Source organism: Macadamia integrifolia, chromosome 7, assembly GCF_013358625.1.
Source record: "Macadamia integrifolia cultivar HAES 741 chromosome 7, SCU_Mint_v3, whole genome shotgun sequence".
NCBI lineage: Eukaryota > Viridiplantae > Streptophyta > Magnoliopsida > Proteales > Proteaceae > Macadamia > Macadamia integrifolia.
In genome coordinates this window covers 22178321-22195505 of record NC_056563.1, presented here as the reverse complement: position 1 = coordinate 22195505, position 17185 = coordinate 22178321, and the positions used below count along the sequence as shown (strand labels likewise).

Below are 17185 nucleotides of genomic sequence, written 5' to 3'. Positions count from 1 at the left end.
TGTATCCTCTTCCCTCAGAAGGGATTTTATTAATTGGTGAGGGAAAAGAGGAGCCAAAGCCAATTAAGTGCCACGAGATTCCAACCAATGGGCTAAAAAGAAAAAAGAAGAAGCTGAAACTGCCTGGTATACCTTCCCTTACAATAGTGCCAACAATTCACACAAAGTGTTTTGGACAGTTTACAGACACAAAGTACCAAATCATAGAAGGATCCACCTAGACAAGGGTTTTCATGGTTTCTTGATTCCATCCTTCCCCATTGCATTGTAGCCTCATCTATCTATTTTTTTTAAATCCCAAAAAAGGAAAAAACATAACTGAAGTGCAATACAAAAATTTTGGAAGAAAAACCTTCAAATTTTAAGTTTTGAATGCTGTTGTCCAAAAAGAAAAAGATTTTAGATCAATGATACAGTTTCAATTCCATGGAGAAGAACAACACCATCAATATAGTTGGATTACATTTCTCAGACAGCCATGCAGAAATATTCTGTCATGTTTCTTTTAAGTGCCTCAGACTCTGAGAGTACTGCAGCCAGTTAGTTCACCCAGTGATCAATACCCAGAGCTTGAAAACCCTCTCTCTCTCTCTCTCTGTGCTAGAATTCCAGTTTTTCTCAACTTTGAAAGTAAGATGTATCCAGTAAAATGCTCCATAGAAGATCCGCTTGAGTGAAGTACCCACCTTTAAACCTGGGTTAAATTTTACAACCCATCATGATAAAAGAATACAATTGGTATGGATCAAGAATGTATGGTGTCTTGTCTGATTATCACAGGTTTGAGATCCAAGACGGTAGAAAAAAGAAACCATAGCATCAACTAAAGGGAGCTGGTGAGTGTCTTTCCTCAAAGCTACTTGTACAAGCTACATTGGAAAAGAGGCAAACAAAAATCTTTTTCTTGCGCAAGTCACCGTGCCAACAACCTTGTAAATATCCATAGCAATATAATGTTCACATTGACAAGGGTAGTAACAACCTTCTCTCCCTTTTCCTTGCCAATCTCCTCTGTCTAGAAACATGCAGGAAAGTGGGAAGAAGGATACTGAAGCATATAACAACTACCAAGAATCGGAAGTGTTTGAAGTACAGTGTCACATAAGAGGTCACTACAAGCACACTAAACAGTAGAGCCCATAGGAGAGCTACAATGACATCAGCCCTGCATAAAATCAACAAAAATTTCACATTTCTGTATTATCATAAACCCCAGTTTGATGTCTATAATGCCATGTAGAATTACAATCCGTGCAGACTAATGCAAAATTTGCCTTATGATTACAACTAGAAGAGAGCGAGCAGAGGGGGGGAAAATGAGGGGGAAAGAGAACATGGGAAAATGGAGAAATTTCCAGAATATATAAACATAAGAGCAACAACTCCCCTTTCCTATTTATCCAGGTGCACACAATTTCAGATTCTTCTATTTGCGATTAGAACTGCTACTTCAGGTCTTCAAAAGTTGTTGTTTCCATAAATATCAGAATTTCATTATAGAGCAAAATATAAGGGATGTAAAAAATAAAAAGGGGGTGGGGGGAAAACGGAGCATGTAAGAACAGGATAGAGTTTCCACTACAAAACAAAATTTTTGGTTCAATTTGCTGACTCGTTCCCCTCCTTGGGAACATGACAGAAGGAATTGTCCAACATAAGACAACAATCAGGAGGATCAAGCAACAATCAGATATTGACTATCCAATCTTCTCTTGCTTTATCGAAAACCAAGATAGCCACCAGCCTTGCCATACTAAGAAATTCCATATTCAACAAGATCAGAACCAAAGAAAGAATGATGAACCGTCCTTGACATCAGAAAATTTATTCGGTGCACCAGGAAGTCTACACATTCTTAAATTCAGATTGTCAAATCAGTTCCCTCCAAAACGCCAGTGCACAACTCCAATGAGGATCTTTCTCCCATCTTTCAATAGAAGCCTAACGTCCAATGATAGAAAGAGGAGAATAGGAATGGGAATGCAATCTTGTCATCCTGATAGACAGAGCTAGCTTCCGATCATTTCAACTATGTTAACAATGTGTCTTCCATTGTTTTTTTTCCTTTAAAAAAAAAAAGAGTTAACGGTGTGAACTAGTCATGGATCACTAAGAGATCACTGGGTTCCATGTCCTCTCCTAATAAAATCCCATCTCAGGCATCCAATCCTATAAACATTTGGACTTATAATCTTCTCCAGGATCCCACAAAATAACGATCTTCCTAATGGTACAACAGACCGACACAAAGTCCACAACCAGTGAAACAAAATCAACACATTAGATACAAGAGGGTGCCAGGGAGGCAGAAGAAATGCACACCTCATGACAATCAATAGATCTTCTTGAAAATTAATATAAATCAAGGGGAAGAAGCCTCAAAACTTTGATTTTCCTACGGCAGAAGCAACCTTAATAGAGAAATATTCCCGCTAACGAATAGGTAACTCTGGTGAATTCCAGCCTAAGATTCCATCAAATGAAGATCGTGCAGGAGGCAAAACAAATGTTCAACTCATGAAAACCATGGTTCAAGGTTTCGATAGATACCTCTGTGAAATTTCCCACATTTCCACGGTATCCTAGGATTCCAATACCAAATACCATGTGACTTTTAAAAGTCACTGGTTTCGACCAGTATCGACCAAAATTCCCGCATTTCAACCGAAATGTGGGAATTTCGAACGGACCAATGGGATCGACCCTTTGGGTGGAACCAGCCTTTATAAAACCTTCTTGAATGGGAAACCAAGCCTTCTTATTTTGAAATTTCGACCCTCTCCCCCTATTTCTTCTCTGTAAAGTGGGAAACTAGGGAAAACACTCAAGATTCTTCCCTTGTGCCATCAAATCTTCATTCTAAGCTTGGATCTTACACATTCATAGCATATCTACCTAAAGAAGGGAGCTTGGACCAAAAAGGTAAATCCCATCTTCACCAAAAATCATTTTTTTATAGAATATACTTGGAAATATAGTAGAATGACATAAATTTTTTATAGGTTAGTTAGAATGACCCGATCTACGCATTCACAGTGTCCTTTTTTTCTGTTTTTAAAAACACATTTGCCTACAACACATATTTACCTGAAGTACGTTGAGTTGACTGTTGAGACTTGAGACTTAAGAGATACGTCAAAATTATGTAATATTATTATTTATTTTAGATCATTTACTTTAAGTTTTATTTGTTTTAAACTTTTAATCGTGTATTTCACATTTTTAGTTAATAAATTATATATGTACTTATGTAGTATAGTTTCAATCAACGACTCAACATACATTAACAAACTTCAGTCAACACCACAAGTATGACTTTAAATGTTTTTTTTATGAAACTAATTATGAGAATGTGTTAGAGATGTTTAAAATAGGACGTACACAAAAAATCAGGCAAAAAAAAAAACACATTTTTGGGGTCGAAACCAAAGTTTCCACCAAACCATAAAATTTCCCTGGTTTCCTTAAAAATTTTCACATTTCGACCGAAATTTCAGTCTCCCCAAGTGTCGAAACCCGATATTTTGAACCAAACTATGTAGGAGAAGGTGCTTGAAAATCACCCATCATTGGAGGGGAAGACGCTTGACAACAACTAGATTGTGCAAAGCATAATCAACCCTTACTAAAGCAATATTCCTGTCAACGAAAAGAATTCAGCCTAAATGTCCGCCTAATAAAGAGTAGGTGAGGGAGTTTCCTAGACCATCTAAACTTTAAACAAAAATATAAAACCTTGATAAAGAGATTGATCCCAAAATGATAATGTAGTGTTACCTCATAAATTCTAGCAGATAACAGATCTAAAAGAAGATGTACATGATTACCCAAAGATGATGACACAATTTCCATGAACAATTTTTCTTGAGAAAATGGGACCACCAACAGTATAATCCTCTCAAAATATGCTCTCATTATCAAAATGTAAGAAATAGTTTACAAGACTTCCACCCTAATCCCCTCAAAATGCCTAAATTGTATTCCCAGGTAACCTACTCTAACACATTTTTACAATGGAATAAGGAAGGGGTGAGGAAGTAGTGGCTTCTCCAAAGCACCTTAAGAACTCCCAATTCATTCAAATTGCCTTGGCATCCCTGGTGTCATTGTAGCACCGTGGCTTAAGGACTCTCACTCGTGAAGAGTCTCCTAATTGTAGTCGGCCCAGCCATCTTTAGGACAATGAACTCAGCCACAGGATTTTGGATATGGGCCTTGAGCACCTCAACGGGTGCTCTTCGTGTCGCTGCCCAACCCACAAAGAAACAGCTACACAACCACCTCTGACAAATACCGAATTTCTGTCTACAAAGCAAATACTCGACAAAGCCTCAAATTATGCAAGCATTTTCCCTTTCTTTATGTGTCAAACTCAAAGAACAGCAAAGAAGTTAAGATACATGATTCAGGAGATAACAAATATCTGTACACTAGTACCTTTTAACACATAATGTAAGGGAGGTGAATGGGGGTCAATGCACTAAACCATTCATCTTCAATTTCCACAACCTTCTTCTTTCCTCCTTCCTGATATTTTGCTCTGGGAAGGTAGTACTAGCAGAGATGAGAATTCTGCAATTTGAATAGCTCAACCAAGCTAAATTGGCCAAGTTATGGCCTTTTTAAGTGGGGCCAACAGAAACACTTAAAATGGAATCTCAGGGGCCGCTTTTGTGCACCTGCGCAGGACCAAATCTCGGAGCATATGTGGGCTGTCAGATCGGCATCACTTTTTGTGTGTCAAATCAAGACCGTTGGATTCTGTCAGCTGTCAGCGCACGATGTGAACATTATGAATTGCTATCTTCGTTTCAAAACCTAAGGAGGCAACCCTGGGTTCTTAAACCCTAAATTTGGTTGCTATCATGCTATGGGCCCACCAAAATAATAGAAAACTCAATTACAATGAAAAGTGGCAATTTCGAAAATATTCATAGAAGTTCATGCTCCTATTGGAAGATCAGGAGATTTGATCGAGATCAACCAAACTAAGTGGGGACTCTTGGGTTGCCCAGAACAGAGCAGGGGTTGGGTTTAACAAAGATGGTTGCAACAGTAATATATGGGTAATAATAAAGAAACGAGAGGAAAAGAGTGAATCAGACCTGAGAGAGAAAGGAAAAAGAGGAACACCACCAGTAAACACCCACAGCAGCCACAAAATTTCAATTCAACATCCAAATATAAAGACTCAGAACAATCCCAATTGTACTCTATTTTGGAAGTAGAGTTTGAATCAAACTCAACTCCATAACTCAATCCAAAGAGTGCTAAATGAAACTAATAATAATAATAATAATGATAACAATAATTAGAAAGTGTCAAATATAACCCCCAAACAAGTATACAAACCCTTATAAACCACTATTGAGGTCGGTCCAGACTCTAAACTTACAACTGCATCACCTATAGAAAAGAACCCCAATATACGACAGAACCTTCTATATACTATAATAAGTTGGACACTGGAGATATTCCATCCTACTTCCAAATAACTTTTCAGGAACTTCCTGAACTAGCAGCTTTTCCTTTTCTCCCGTTCAGGTCTGCTAATGTTGACAAGATCCATGATGCAAATCAAGTGGTGACCTGCTCCAGCATAAGAAACACACATTCAATGAGGAAAGGTTTTGACCCTGGTATTCCTCCCAACAGGGGGACTCTTGACAATGCTAGTCCATGGAATGGATGAAAAAGTTTGGGCCCCCAGTAATGAACAACCAGAGACACTTTTTGAGTTCGTTGACATTGATTCTAGTGCTGGCAAACAGCTGATTCATTTTGCAAGTCAATTATCTCTCACTTACCCACTCCCTCACAGCCTCTCTATGCCATGTGTGGTGAGATAAAAGTATAAAACCATTCCCCTTAATTGGTCACCACAACCAACTCTCTTAAGGCTTCATTCAAAGCTTGTTAGGGTTTGAGAGCAATTTGATTGGGATCTTTAGTTTTATCCGTCCAAACCCTGGAGCAAATCTAGGTTCCATCCAATATCAGTTCTGCAAACAATAACAACAACAGCAACAACAAACTCAGCCTTATCCCAACTTAATGGGGTCGGCTACATAAATCTTTGCCCTCCAATAGGATCTATCCGAGGTCATACTTGGGACAAGACCTAGGCTATGCATGTCATCCCTCACAACTTTTCCCATGGTCATTTTAGGCATGCCCGTAGCTCTTTTAGCTCCTTCAATCGAAATCAGATCTCTTACTTATTGGGGCGTCCCCAAGCCTCCGTTGAACATGACCATACCACCTCAAATGACTTTCTCGGAGCTTGTCATTGATCAGGGCAACTCCCAAATCAGCTCTAATACGCTCATTCCTTACTTTATCCTTCTAGTTTTGCCACACATCCATCTTAACATTCTCATCTCTGCTACACATAACTTCTTAATATGGCATTTCTTAACTACTCAACATTCTACCCCATACATCATAGTCAGTCGAAAAACAGTTCCATAGAACTTTCCTTTAAGCATGGAAGGACTACATCGGTCACACAGTACTCCAGTCAAACCTCTCCACGTCATCCATTCCACTTTAGTTCTCTATGAAACATCATCCTCCATGTGGCCTTCTTTATTTATGGTTGACCTTAGATATCTAAAATAATCACTTTGCAGTATCTCTCTTTCCCCAATTTTCACCATGTCATTATCCATTATAGTGTGACTGTGTGACTAAAATTGCACATCATATACTCCACCTTTGTTCTACTAATCTTAAAGCCTCTTGTTTCCAAGGTTGATCCCCATAGGTCTAACTTAACGTTAATCCCTGTAATGCGGGGCCGGTGGGCCCCAAGAATTCAGTCCCAAGGTGGATGTGGACCCACTTAAATAAAAGCACAACTATCACAATCAATGGCAATATTGTAATATATCCAGAATTCTCAAGGAGCTATTAGCAAATAAAGAAGCAATGGGATATAAAAGGGATTATTATTTACTGGCTAGAGACAAAGTAGGAATAGCATTAAACTCGATGGCAGGGTGTAAATAAGAGGATAAAGTAGGGGGCAACAATATAGAGATAAAACAAAAGGACATTTACACAAAAGACAAAACCCTAAAGACTTCTTCAATTCTCACTTTAGAAGAAGAGAGTAGCGTATGAAAGGGGAGGGGTATTCTTGAAATAGAAGGGAAAGGACAGCACATAATTAGAATAGAAGGGTGGGGGTAAATCTGGGAAAACAACTAAAAGAGAACCTAAAAACAAGAACTGTGAGGTTCACTTCAACCTAGCGTCAAGCAAAAACGCAAAGAACACATTTAGGTTTCAGGCACAGTTTCTTCTCACCATTGATATGTTCCTCTTGAAGTTCCAGGCGATGGAAGGTGTTCTAAAACCCTATCGTACGCACGCTGTAATGGTTCCAGTGTTCAGCACCTAAGGGAGATACAGTCCACTGAAATCAGATCTGGGCAGTTGTTTCAGGTAGCATGAATTGCAGGGTTTTGTTGGATCTAGGTAAGAAACTCTTGAGGGTTTGGTCGCCTAGGGAATGGCTGCCTTCGATTCAAAGCTCAGAACCAGTCAGCAACGATCAAGGGTTCAAGAAGCTTTCCCCTCGAGACTGATATCAATGTCCAAAAACGGAGGATGGGAAGAAATAAACCAGAGAAGAAGAAAGGGGAAAAGAAGAGTCGCAGGGTAGAAGAAGAAGGGGGGATTGTCTCGCTGGACAAGGAGGAGATAAGAGAAAGAGAAGATCGCAGGGGAGGAAGAGGCAGCCACGCAGGCCTTTGGCAAATTAATTCATTCTTCAATTCATCAACTAAAACTACTGTGGGCCATGGCCTTACATAAGTAGGAGAAGAGTTACTAAAAAAAAAAAGAGAAGTGCCAACTAGGAGATTAATCTAACATCAAAGAAACTTCTTAATTTAAAATCTAATAAAATAGAAACACAATAAAATTAAAATTGGAAAGTTCTACTTACCTAATAGCTAGCCCAAAACAACCTAAAATAAAAGATAACAAATTTTCTCAAATAAAATAAAATCCTAGAATATTCTAATGATCTTGAACCCAAATCAGTAACTTGGAACCTGGATTTGGGTCTTGGTCCGGGTTCTAGAGCGGGTTTGGGTCGATCCATCGGAGCGCTGCTACATTAACCTGCTTTTGTCTCATACTCTCATCCACCAAAACAATATCATCAACGAAAAGCATACACCATAAGACCTCATCTTAAATGCTCTTGGTTAGGTCATCCATGATAAGCAAAAATAGATAAGAGCTTAAGGTTGATCCTTAATGTAACCTAACCGTAATTGGGAATTCCTAGCCTTGACCTCACACTAGTCACCACGCTCTCTCATACATATCTTTAATTACATCCACATATTTACTCAACACCCCTCTCTTTACTAGAACATGCCAGATTCTAAGGACTCTATCATAGGCTTTTTTAGGTCAACAAAGACCATATAGAGATCTTTCTTGCTTCTCTATATCTTTCCATGAGCCTCCTCAATAAGTAAATAGCTTCAATCGTGGATCTACCTGGCATACACCCAAATTGGTTCACCAAGATATGAGTCTCTCTCCCCAGACGGGCTTTAATAACATTATCCCGTAGCTTCATATTATGACTCATTAGATTTATGACCAATATCTGTTCTACCAAACACTATTACTTCCACTAGCTATTATTATCCAATTCAAAGGACTAGGTTCAATTAGATGTGTGTAAGAATCACTTTCCAAGGCCCCTTACCATCTAGGTAAATCAGTCATATTTTATAGCTAAACGTATTTACAACTATTTGACTCCTTTCCAATCCCACTATATTCTTGAAGCTTTCAACTTTATTGAGTGTAGAAGAAAATACAGATTGAGATTTATATACCACAACTCAGCCTTATCCCAACTAAATGAGGTCGGCTACATGGATCCTTGCCCTCTAATCAACTCTATTCGAGGTCATACTTGATATAATAATGTAGACTAGGATAGGGGTCTAACCAAGTCTCAACTGCAGGAACTTTTAATCAAAGAACAACCAAGCATCTCCCAAATAAATCAAGCATAGTATGGTAGTGAAAAACTGAGATAACATAATATGACACTTGCAATCGATTTCAACAACTCAGAAATTCTGAAACAGAATAACAGCCAAGGGTTTAGGGGCTGAACTCATCAACTAACAAGCATAAACAGTGAAGTATATGATCAGCAACCAGTAACAACACACAGTACCGAGAGAATCAGAATTCTGGACAGGAAACAGAATTGGGCAGAATAGGAGACTTTCCAGATTTCACAATCGGCTCGTCTGATTATGCTCAGATTAGGATCGAACCTCCTTCTAGATGAGACTAACACTCAATCCAAAATTCAAGGCCATCAGATGGCTGCAACTCTCAGAACAGAGAAGGGCGACAGGATGGAAATCTGAAATTCTAAACCCAGAATTTGGAAAAAAAACCAACAGATCTCTCACCTGAATCAAAGAACCTTGTAGATAAACTTGAGAATAAGAAGAAAAAGAAAGCTTGAAAAGACCACTCGGGATTCACACCTCAAAGTGTCGAATGGATCAAACACCACTCCCTTCCACTGTGATCAAACACACAATAAACCCAGCAAATGCAAGGCAGCGACCAGCAAACAAGTTTTTTTTTTTTTTTCAATAATCAAATCATCTCCTTTTTTTTTTAGGAGCCTCCTCCTCTTTATTTATAATATTGATGGGGGAGGGAATTACAAAATAGAAAGTTCCTCAAAAAGGAAACCAAATATTCTCCTAATATAATAGTTACTAAAAACTGAAATTAGAAACTTATTGAAATTAGAAACTAGTTGAAAAAGGAAACTAACCATTAATGACTTGACTCATCTAATAACTTGAATCTTAAGAAATCAATATAACTTAAATTAAACCCAACTTAAAAGGAAACTAACTAGTAATCCCTTACTCAATCTTAGAGCCCCACTTTTAGACCCACAAAAGTGATCTATTACACTCAAAACACATGGGATCGAAGGCCCAACATGTATAGAACCCATCCCTAGGCTTATTCATAATAAAACAAGCTTTTTTTGGTGATAAATCTGCATCATATAAAGCCTAAACTACACATGTCTTTCCTCATCACTCCTCCTATGGCCATTTTTGGTCTGCCTGGTTCTTTTAATTCTTTCAATCTAAATCAAATCACTCCTCCGTACAAGAGCATCCAAAGGCCTACATCAAACATGGTCATGCTACCTCCAACGAGTTTCTCGTAGCTTATCATGTATCAGAACTACTCCCAAATCAGCTCTAATATGATCACTCCTTACTTTATCCTTCCTATTTTTACCACACATCCATCTCAACATCCTCATCTCCACTACACTAAGTTTATCTATATGATGCTTCTTAACTGCTCAACACTCTTTCGCACCATACATCATAGTTAGTCTTATGATTGTCTTATAAAATTTCTCTTTAAGTTTTAAAGGAATATGCCAATCAAATAACATTTTCAATGCACCTCTCCACCTCATCCATCCTATTTTAATATTTTGTGAAACATCATCCTTTATATAACCTTCTTTATTTATGATTGAACTTGAATACCTAAAATAATTGCTTTGCGGAATCTCTCTCCATCAATTTTCACCACCTCATATCAGTCCCAATGTAACTATAGTTACACACCATATACCCTGTCTTCGTTCTACTTATCTTTAAACATTTTGATTCCAAGGTTGATCCCCACATCTCTAACTTGGAGTTAATCCTTGCTTTTGTCTCATCTGCTAAAACAATATCATTAGCAAAAAAACATACACCAAGGAACCTCGTCTTGAATGTCTCTAGTTAAATCATCTACAATAAGCGCAAACACATAAGGGCTTAAAGTTCATCCTTGATGCAACCCAATTATAATTAAAATTTACTACCTTGACCCCCCACACTTCTTACACTAGTCACCACACCATCATATTCATACATATCTTTAATTATGTCCACATATTTACTTGAAACACTTCTCTTCTCTAATACTTGCCAGATTAACTCTCTAGGGACTCTGTCATAAGTCTAGGTCAATAAAGACCATATAGAGATCCTTCTTGCAATCTCTAAATCTTTTCATAAGTCTCCTAAGTAGTATAGCTTGTGTTGTGGATCATCCTGGCATAAAACCAAATTGGTTCTCCGTAATGATAGTTTCTTACCCCAGGTAGCTTTCAATAAACCTTTCCCACAGTTTCATAGTATGACTCATTAGTTTTATGCCTAAATAGTAATTGTAACTCTAAATATCACCTTTATTTTGTAAATCGAAACCATAATGGTTCTTGACCATTCATCTAGCATTTCCCTTGTGCTCATAATCTTATAAAACAACTAGGTTAGCAAATAAACCACATATTCCTAAGCTCTTCCACACTTCTATTAGGACCTCATCTGGGTCTTGTGCCTTCCCTACTTTCATCCTCCCTAAAGCTTATTTTAGCTCAAACATCCTAATTTTTCGTACATATCTACAACATGTGATGTCTAAATGGGTAATGCAGTCTTTCAGGACACTATTACACGAAATGTATTTATTTAATAGGTTGTAGAGATAATCTTTCCATTAATCCCTCTCCCAAAATAATAATAATAATAATTATAAATTTTGTGTAAACAAAACAGCCTTAGATGATCTAAATGTTTGCTACAACTTCACCTAAAAGCTCGAATTGTTTGGAATGGCAGCGTAAATGTATACATCAATACTCCCCCGCAAGTGCAGACTAGGATCCCATGGTCCTTACACTTGGAGCTCACGCAGCACCAAGAGAGAAGAAATGTCGAGAAATCTCCTCTGATGCACTTCCTAGGAGTCGAACACTTGAGCTCCCTGCTCTCATACCATGTTCAATACCATTTCACCTAAAAGCTCAAATTGTTAGGGAAGGGCAACATCAATGTATACATCAACACTAAATTACAACCCAAACATGAATAAAATCAACACCATACCCAGCCTTAGTCCATCTATAAGTTACAAACAAAACATAAACAATTTCATTGAAACATAAGACTGGAAATTTGTTGGCCTCACAAAATGGTTTTCTACTACCACAGATGCCTATTCTTTCATCACTAAACATGTGTAAAACATCTAATTTAAAATCAGATGAATAAGATTAAGAAAAAACAATATATCAACTTTTAACTAATTTGAGAGGACGATATTCGAATTTGGGAAAGTGACAAGTATAACCATGGTTTTAAATTTCACCAAAATTGAGTAACAGAGAAAAATTGAGATGTCAAATATTCCTGGTATATCGGTTGAAATTTCTGCCCAATTTGGATTTTGAAATTTTGATAAAAAATTGCACTCATAATTTAAAATTTAGGTTTCAGGAAAAATTTTCTGAAAAAATAATATTTTCTCTCTGAAAATAATCAAGATATCGAGCTCTTGACATATTTCAGATATCGAGCTCTTGACATATTTCAGCTATCGAGCTCTTGACATATTTCAACTGAAGTTTTCATCCTAGTTCCCAGACATAAGATTCCAAATTGCATTTCTTTTAAAACCAAACCTTAGAGTAGGACAGAAACATTTGAAGAAAATCCCAGAGATACAAACAATTTGTGAATATAGTAATGAGGACGGGTAAATTCTAATTAGTTGGGTAAACTAGCTTTCAATTCTTGTCTTCCGCATTTTCACCCCCTCCTCTGGTTGTCCAGTGAGCAGTCATCAAATCAGGTAACTGAAGATTATGTAACCAGAATATGTGAAGACCCACCTTTTCAGAACTTTTATACTTGTAGTTCCCCATCCCCCCCCCCCCAAAAAAATCTAAAATCAATAATTATAGGTAAAGAATATAGAAAAAAATAATTGATGAAAGACTAAGAGAAAAAGAACCATTTTTTTATCTGCACACCATCAAGACATTCTCGGTAAGACGACATAGAAATGCAATAATCTGCAGGGAAAAATTCCATCACACCCAATAGTTTGTACAAATGTGGTGAATTATAATGGCGTACACACATACAACTCTCTCACACTAGTGAAAGTATACCAGACATACAAGTACATGAACACACCCCCTACCAAATACAGAGAGACAACAACAAATACACTGCATGTTGCATACGCAGAAGACCACATTCTGGCGAAATAAAACTTGAATTTTCACAAGTGATGCCCTAGAAAATCCTTAGCAGCATTAGGGAGTAGGTTCCAAAATCCACATTTAATGCTTCGACCAGCACTGATTAATCACCAAAAGTCTGTCTATATCTCTTGTTGGATATCCTCCAGAAGTTTCACCATACTATGTCATAATCGTGACCCTATTACACAGAGAAAGTTAACCAAGGTGACCTTTATATAACCTTCGGCAACTCTGAAATATAGTTCGCCCTAGCTCAAGTATCTATCACAGTGATGAGTGATCCACCATAAATCCTTCCATTTATCTTGTCCATCACATATCATTCATCATTGCTGTAAATTGACCTCACTTTTATCTATGGGAACATATCAACTAGATAGGTCTTCCAGCCTATTTATTTCATTCATCATATTCACATGTAGGACTAGCCTAACAGTGTGAATATCATATGGTTTAGAAATCCTTTTTGCAGAGCTTGTGACTTAGCATTTCAAAAGCTTCAATGATGTTGTTTGCACAGCTTGAGATCTAGCATTTAAAGATGTTATTGAACTTCAAAGATGGACATGTGGTATCTAAGGTTTTCTATATAGTCAATAAAAAGCTCATATCATTATATAACAATCAATAAGTTTTAAGGGAGGAATAGGTATGGATCACGTGTTTTTCTTAAAGATTGTCAACAGAGTGGACAATCATATAAATATGATCGCATTTAACAACAGACTCCAACAATGCTGAGGTACTGAATCGATGAATCTGAGAATTAGATTTTGAGAATTTAATATTGGCTTTCTCAACCACCAATTCCCCTTTTAGTTATATGATGGGGGGGGGGGGGGGCAAATATGTGTAGCCAATCCCAATTTAGTTGGGATAAGACCTAGCTGAGTTGAGTTGGTTTAGTGGGGTGGGTAAGAGGGCGCAAAACCTGCAACTTTGCCAGGCCAGGTTCAAGTCGAAATACATCAACCAATTCAGTTACGGCTCAGACAATGAAACATTCACTGTTCCTAACCAGCATGACTGTTTTTAATGATCGCAGCAACTAAGGTACAAACTCGTTTAGAAACAAAGGACCTACCACCTAAGGACACAAGCCCTTACACAAAACGCTAGCTACAATCACTATCTTCGTGATAGATTTCTCCAAATTGTTCACATAGACAGAACCCTTGATTAAAGTATTGAGATCAAATTGCTTGAAGGATAAACTTCTACATATCTGATCCATTAAACATTTAAGCCAACTTCTATACGCCATCTTCACCACGAGATGAATCCAGCAAAACCAAAGAAGGGGACGAAAAATAAAGTACGCATAATTGAGCAAATCAGGGAATGAAAAATACCTGTTAGTGATGTGGGGTTTGGGAGAGAAGAAAATAAGCGCTGCCCACTTGTGCTGTGTTCGAATCTGATAGTCTCTGAGTTGCTCAACGAGCTTAGAACGAGTAATCATTTCTCAGATCGGAGCTCTTCTCCGACCCTCCAGCAAAACGGGAGAAAAAAAAAATTCCTAAACTCAGAAGAATTCAATTGTTCCTGAAAAGGGCGAGGATCTGATTCTGATTTCTAGAAATGAACTCCACTGCAATGACACAAAGATTAGCAGTCGATGAAACTGAGAGTTCAATCTCGATATAGAAGGAATAACCGTATGCTCTGTAGCTAGCGGGCAAAATTGAAAGAAATTGAGAACGAGGTACGATGTAGTTCGTCGTCTTCAACACACAGGCTTTCTCCAGAGTGCAGATATACGCGTCGAAAGAATCGAATCGATACGGAAATCTGGAGTCTGGAGAGCGTATTTTTCCCAGAAAAAAGAAAAAATATAACGCTCGCTTGCTTGCTTCCTCAGCCGCTCTAAACTAATAAGCCACAATTGCTGCACAGTTTTGGTTCGTCAACGTAGAGGGGACATGAGATCTGAAGCATCTGGTATTGGTTAATCATGGAGGACATTTTTGGTCATCAAGGAGTTCGGATCTTCTTCTCCCTTCAGCTGTTGAATGTTCAAACTGGAATCGTTACCCCAAACCAAAAAAAAAAAAAAAAAGGTTTAAACTCGACGGCGAAATTGGGCGTATCGTTATTAAACTACACGAGCGACTGCTAACACGCACGCGTAAAACGCTCGACTGGACGAGCCGCCGGGGACGGGCCAACTGAGGAACGATATCCTGTTTAGTGCGCCAGCCCCTGAGAGCTTATTAGACGGTTGGGATGCTATCAATTGTCCGATGCATGCTCTCAAAAGGTAAGGGTGTCAACAAAGCCCAATCAATCCGAACCAGCCCTGACCTGTCCTCAGTCCGAACAGAGGTTGGGCCGAAATAGGGTGGGTTAGGATTGAGATTTTCAGGCCCGAGGCAAAATTGGGTTGGGCCTGGGTTGAGGTCTCAACCCAACCCAACCCAACCCAACCCAACCCAACTCAACTCAATCCAACCCAATTCAACCCAACCATGTATATTAAGTATATATCATATAAATATGCTAACAATTATTAATGGGTACTTATAGAAAAAGGTCATTCGTTTTCCACAATTTACACATATACAAAAACTTTGGTATTTGGCCTCTACAATGCATCAAGATCAAGCAATCAAGTAACCGATAGTATTGGGTTGGCCTGGATTGAGTTAAACCCAGCCCAATCAGGGTCTATCAGGGCTGGAGTTGGACTAAATCCGACAGGGTTGGGCCTGGGCTGAGATATCCCAGCCCGACCTAGGGCTAGGCTACGAGACCTTAGGGTTAGGCTGGGTTTAAACCAACCCGGCCCATTGACACCCCTACTAAAAGGGTTGACGTACTGGAGAAGAATCAATACCTAAAATTGATTGGATTTAAATCATCTCCATCTCAAGGGTGCTCGGACCAGCACCCTAGGCTACAGAGGATTCAAATCCGAAGTGATTCGAGGACCCAATTCCTCTCTGATACGCCAGCCCCTTTATTGTACATCAAACGGTTGCAGAACAAAGGGAGGGGCTAGCGCATTTGAGAGGATATACCTTGATTACATCACTCTGTCTTTTCTTTTTTTCAATAATCTCCTATCTAGGCACCTATTATCTGGCATATGTGGTAGCTCATATGGAAATGAAATTTTGTAGGTAGACATAGATATGGAAAAAGAAGCCTCTCTAGGAGCATAGCTTCATGTAGAAATAGGCCCCCTACGAAACGACCGGTCTACAGCTTACTAAAGATAAAAACACCACCGTTGTTGGGCGATCTCTTTGGCCCCTACATTGGTCAGGACTCAGGAGCCACGCTCCCGAACAAAAAAATTCCCTCTATAGGTGTATACTAAAGTCGTTGCACACTTGTCAAATTTCATGTTAATCTAAGCTTATGTAGAAAAATTAAAAATTGAAAATTTACGACTACAAAAAGTGTGCATGGACTAAAGTAATCAAATGGACATACACGGTAGAAATGGCATTAGATAATTGAATTGGAATGGGTTTCGTGAAAGGCAGTGTCTACACCAGTGTAGGGAACAAGAGCGCACGTGGAAGCATCAATAGGGGTGGGACAATCATTTCTCTAATTCAATCATTGACTATCCTATTTAATTGCATTATCCATACATTACTATGCACCCCCTCAGTCTTTTATACTCTCTTGATAGTCCTAGATATTTTTCATGCTTTTTTGCCATGCAACCATGTTAGATTTAATCTAAACTTGACATGTAACTAAGGGTCATGGAAAATCTAAACTCCCACCCACCAGCCTGAAAGTAGAAAGCTAGTAAGACAACTAGAGAGAAGCAACTGCTCTAGAACCAAAAGCAAAAAGTAGAGGTATATTAGCCAAAACTACCTTTAACTAGTTGGAATAACCTATCAATACTGGTGAAGTAAGAAGAGAAGCAGCGTGTTCTCTATCATTAAAGAGCTAAGAATTTCAGCGGGGCAAAGCTAGGATTAAAGCTGGTCTGTCTTTTCAACTGACACATTACTGGGCGACGTATGGCTAGTTATGTAGTCTTGATAAATGGTTGAGCATCTTGTATTTATATAATAATAT

General features: G+C 38.4%; 1 long non-coding RNA gene across 1 annotated transcript; it reads right to left on the bottom strand.

The window, feature by feature from the left end:
* Positions 1-353: 353 nt before the first annotated feature.
* LOC122083198 lies at positions 354-15272 on the bottom strand. The gene is made up of 2 exons (XR_006141580.1): positions 14494-15272; positions 354-1165 (listed from the first exon to the last, which is right to left on the bottom strand). It is a non-coding gene; the product is annotated as an uncharacterized LOC122083198 (long non-coding RNA).
* Positions 15273-17185: the final 1913 nt, after the last annotated feature.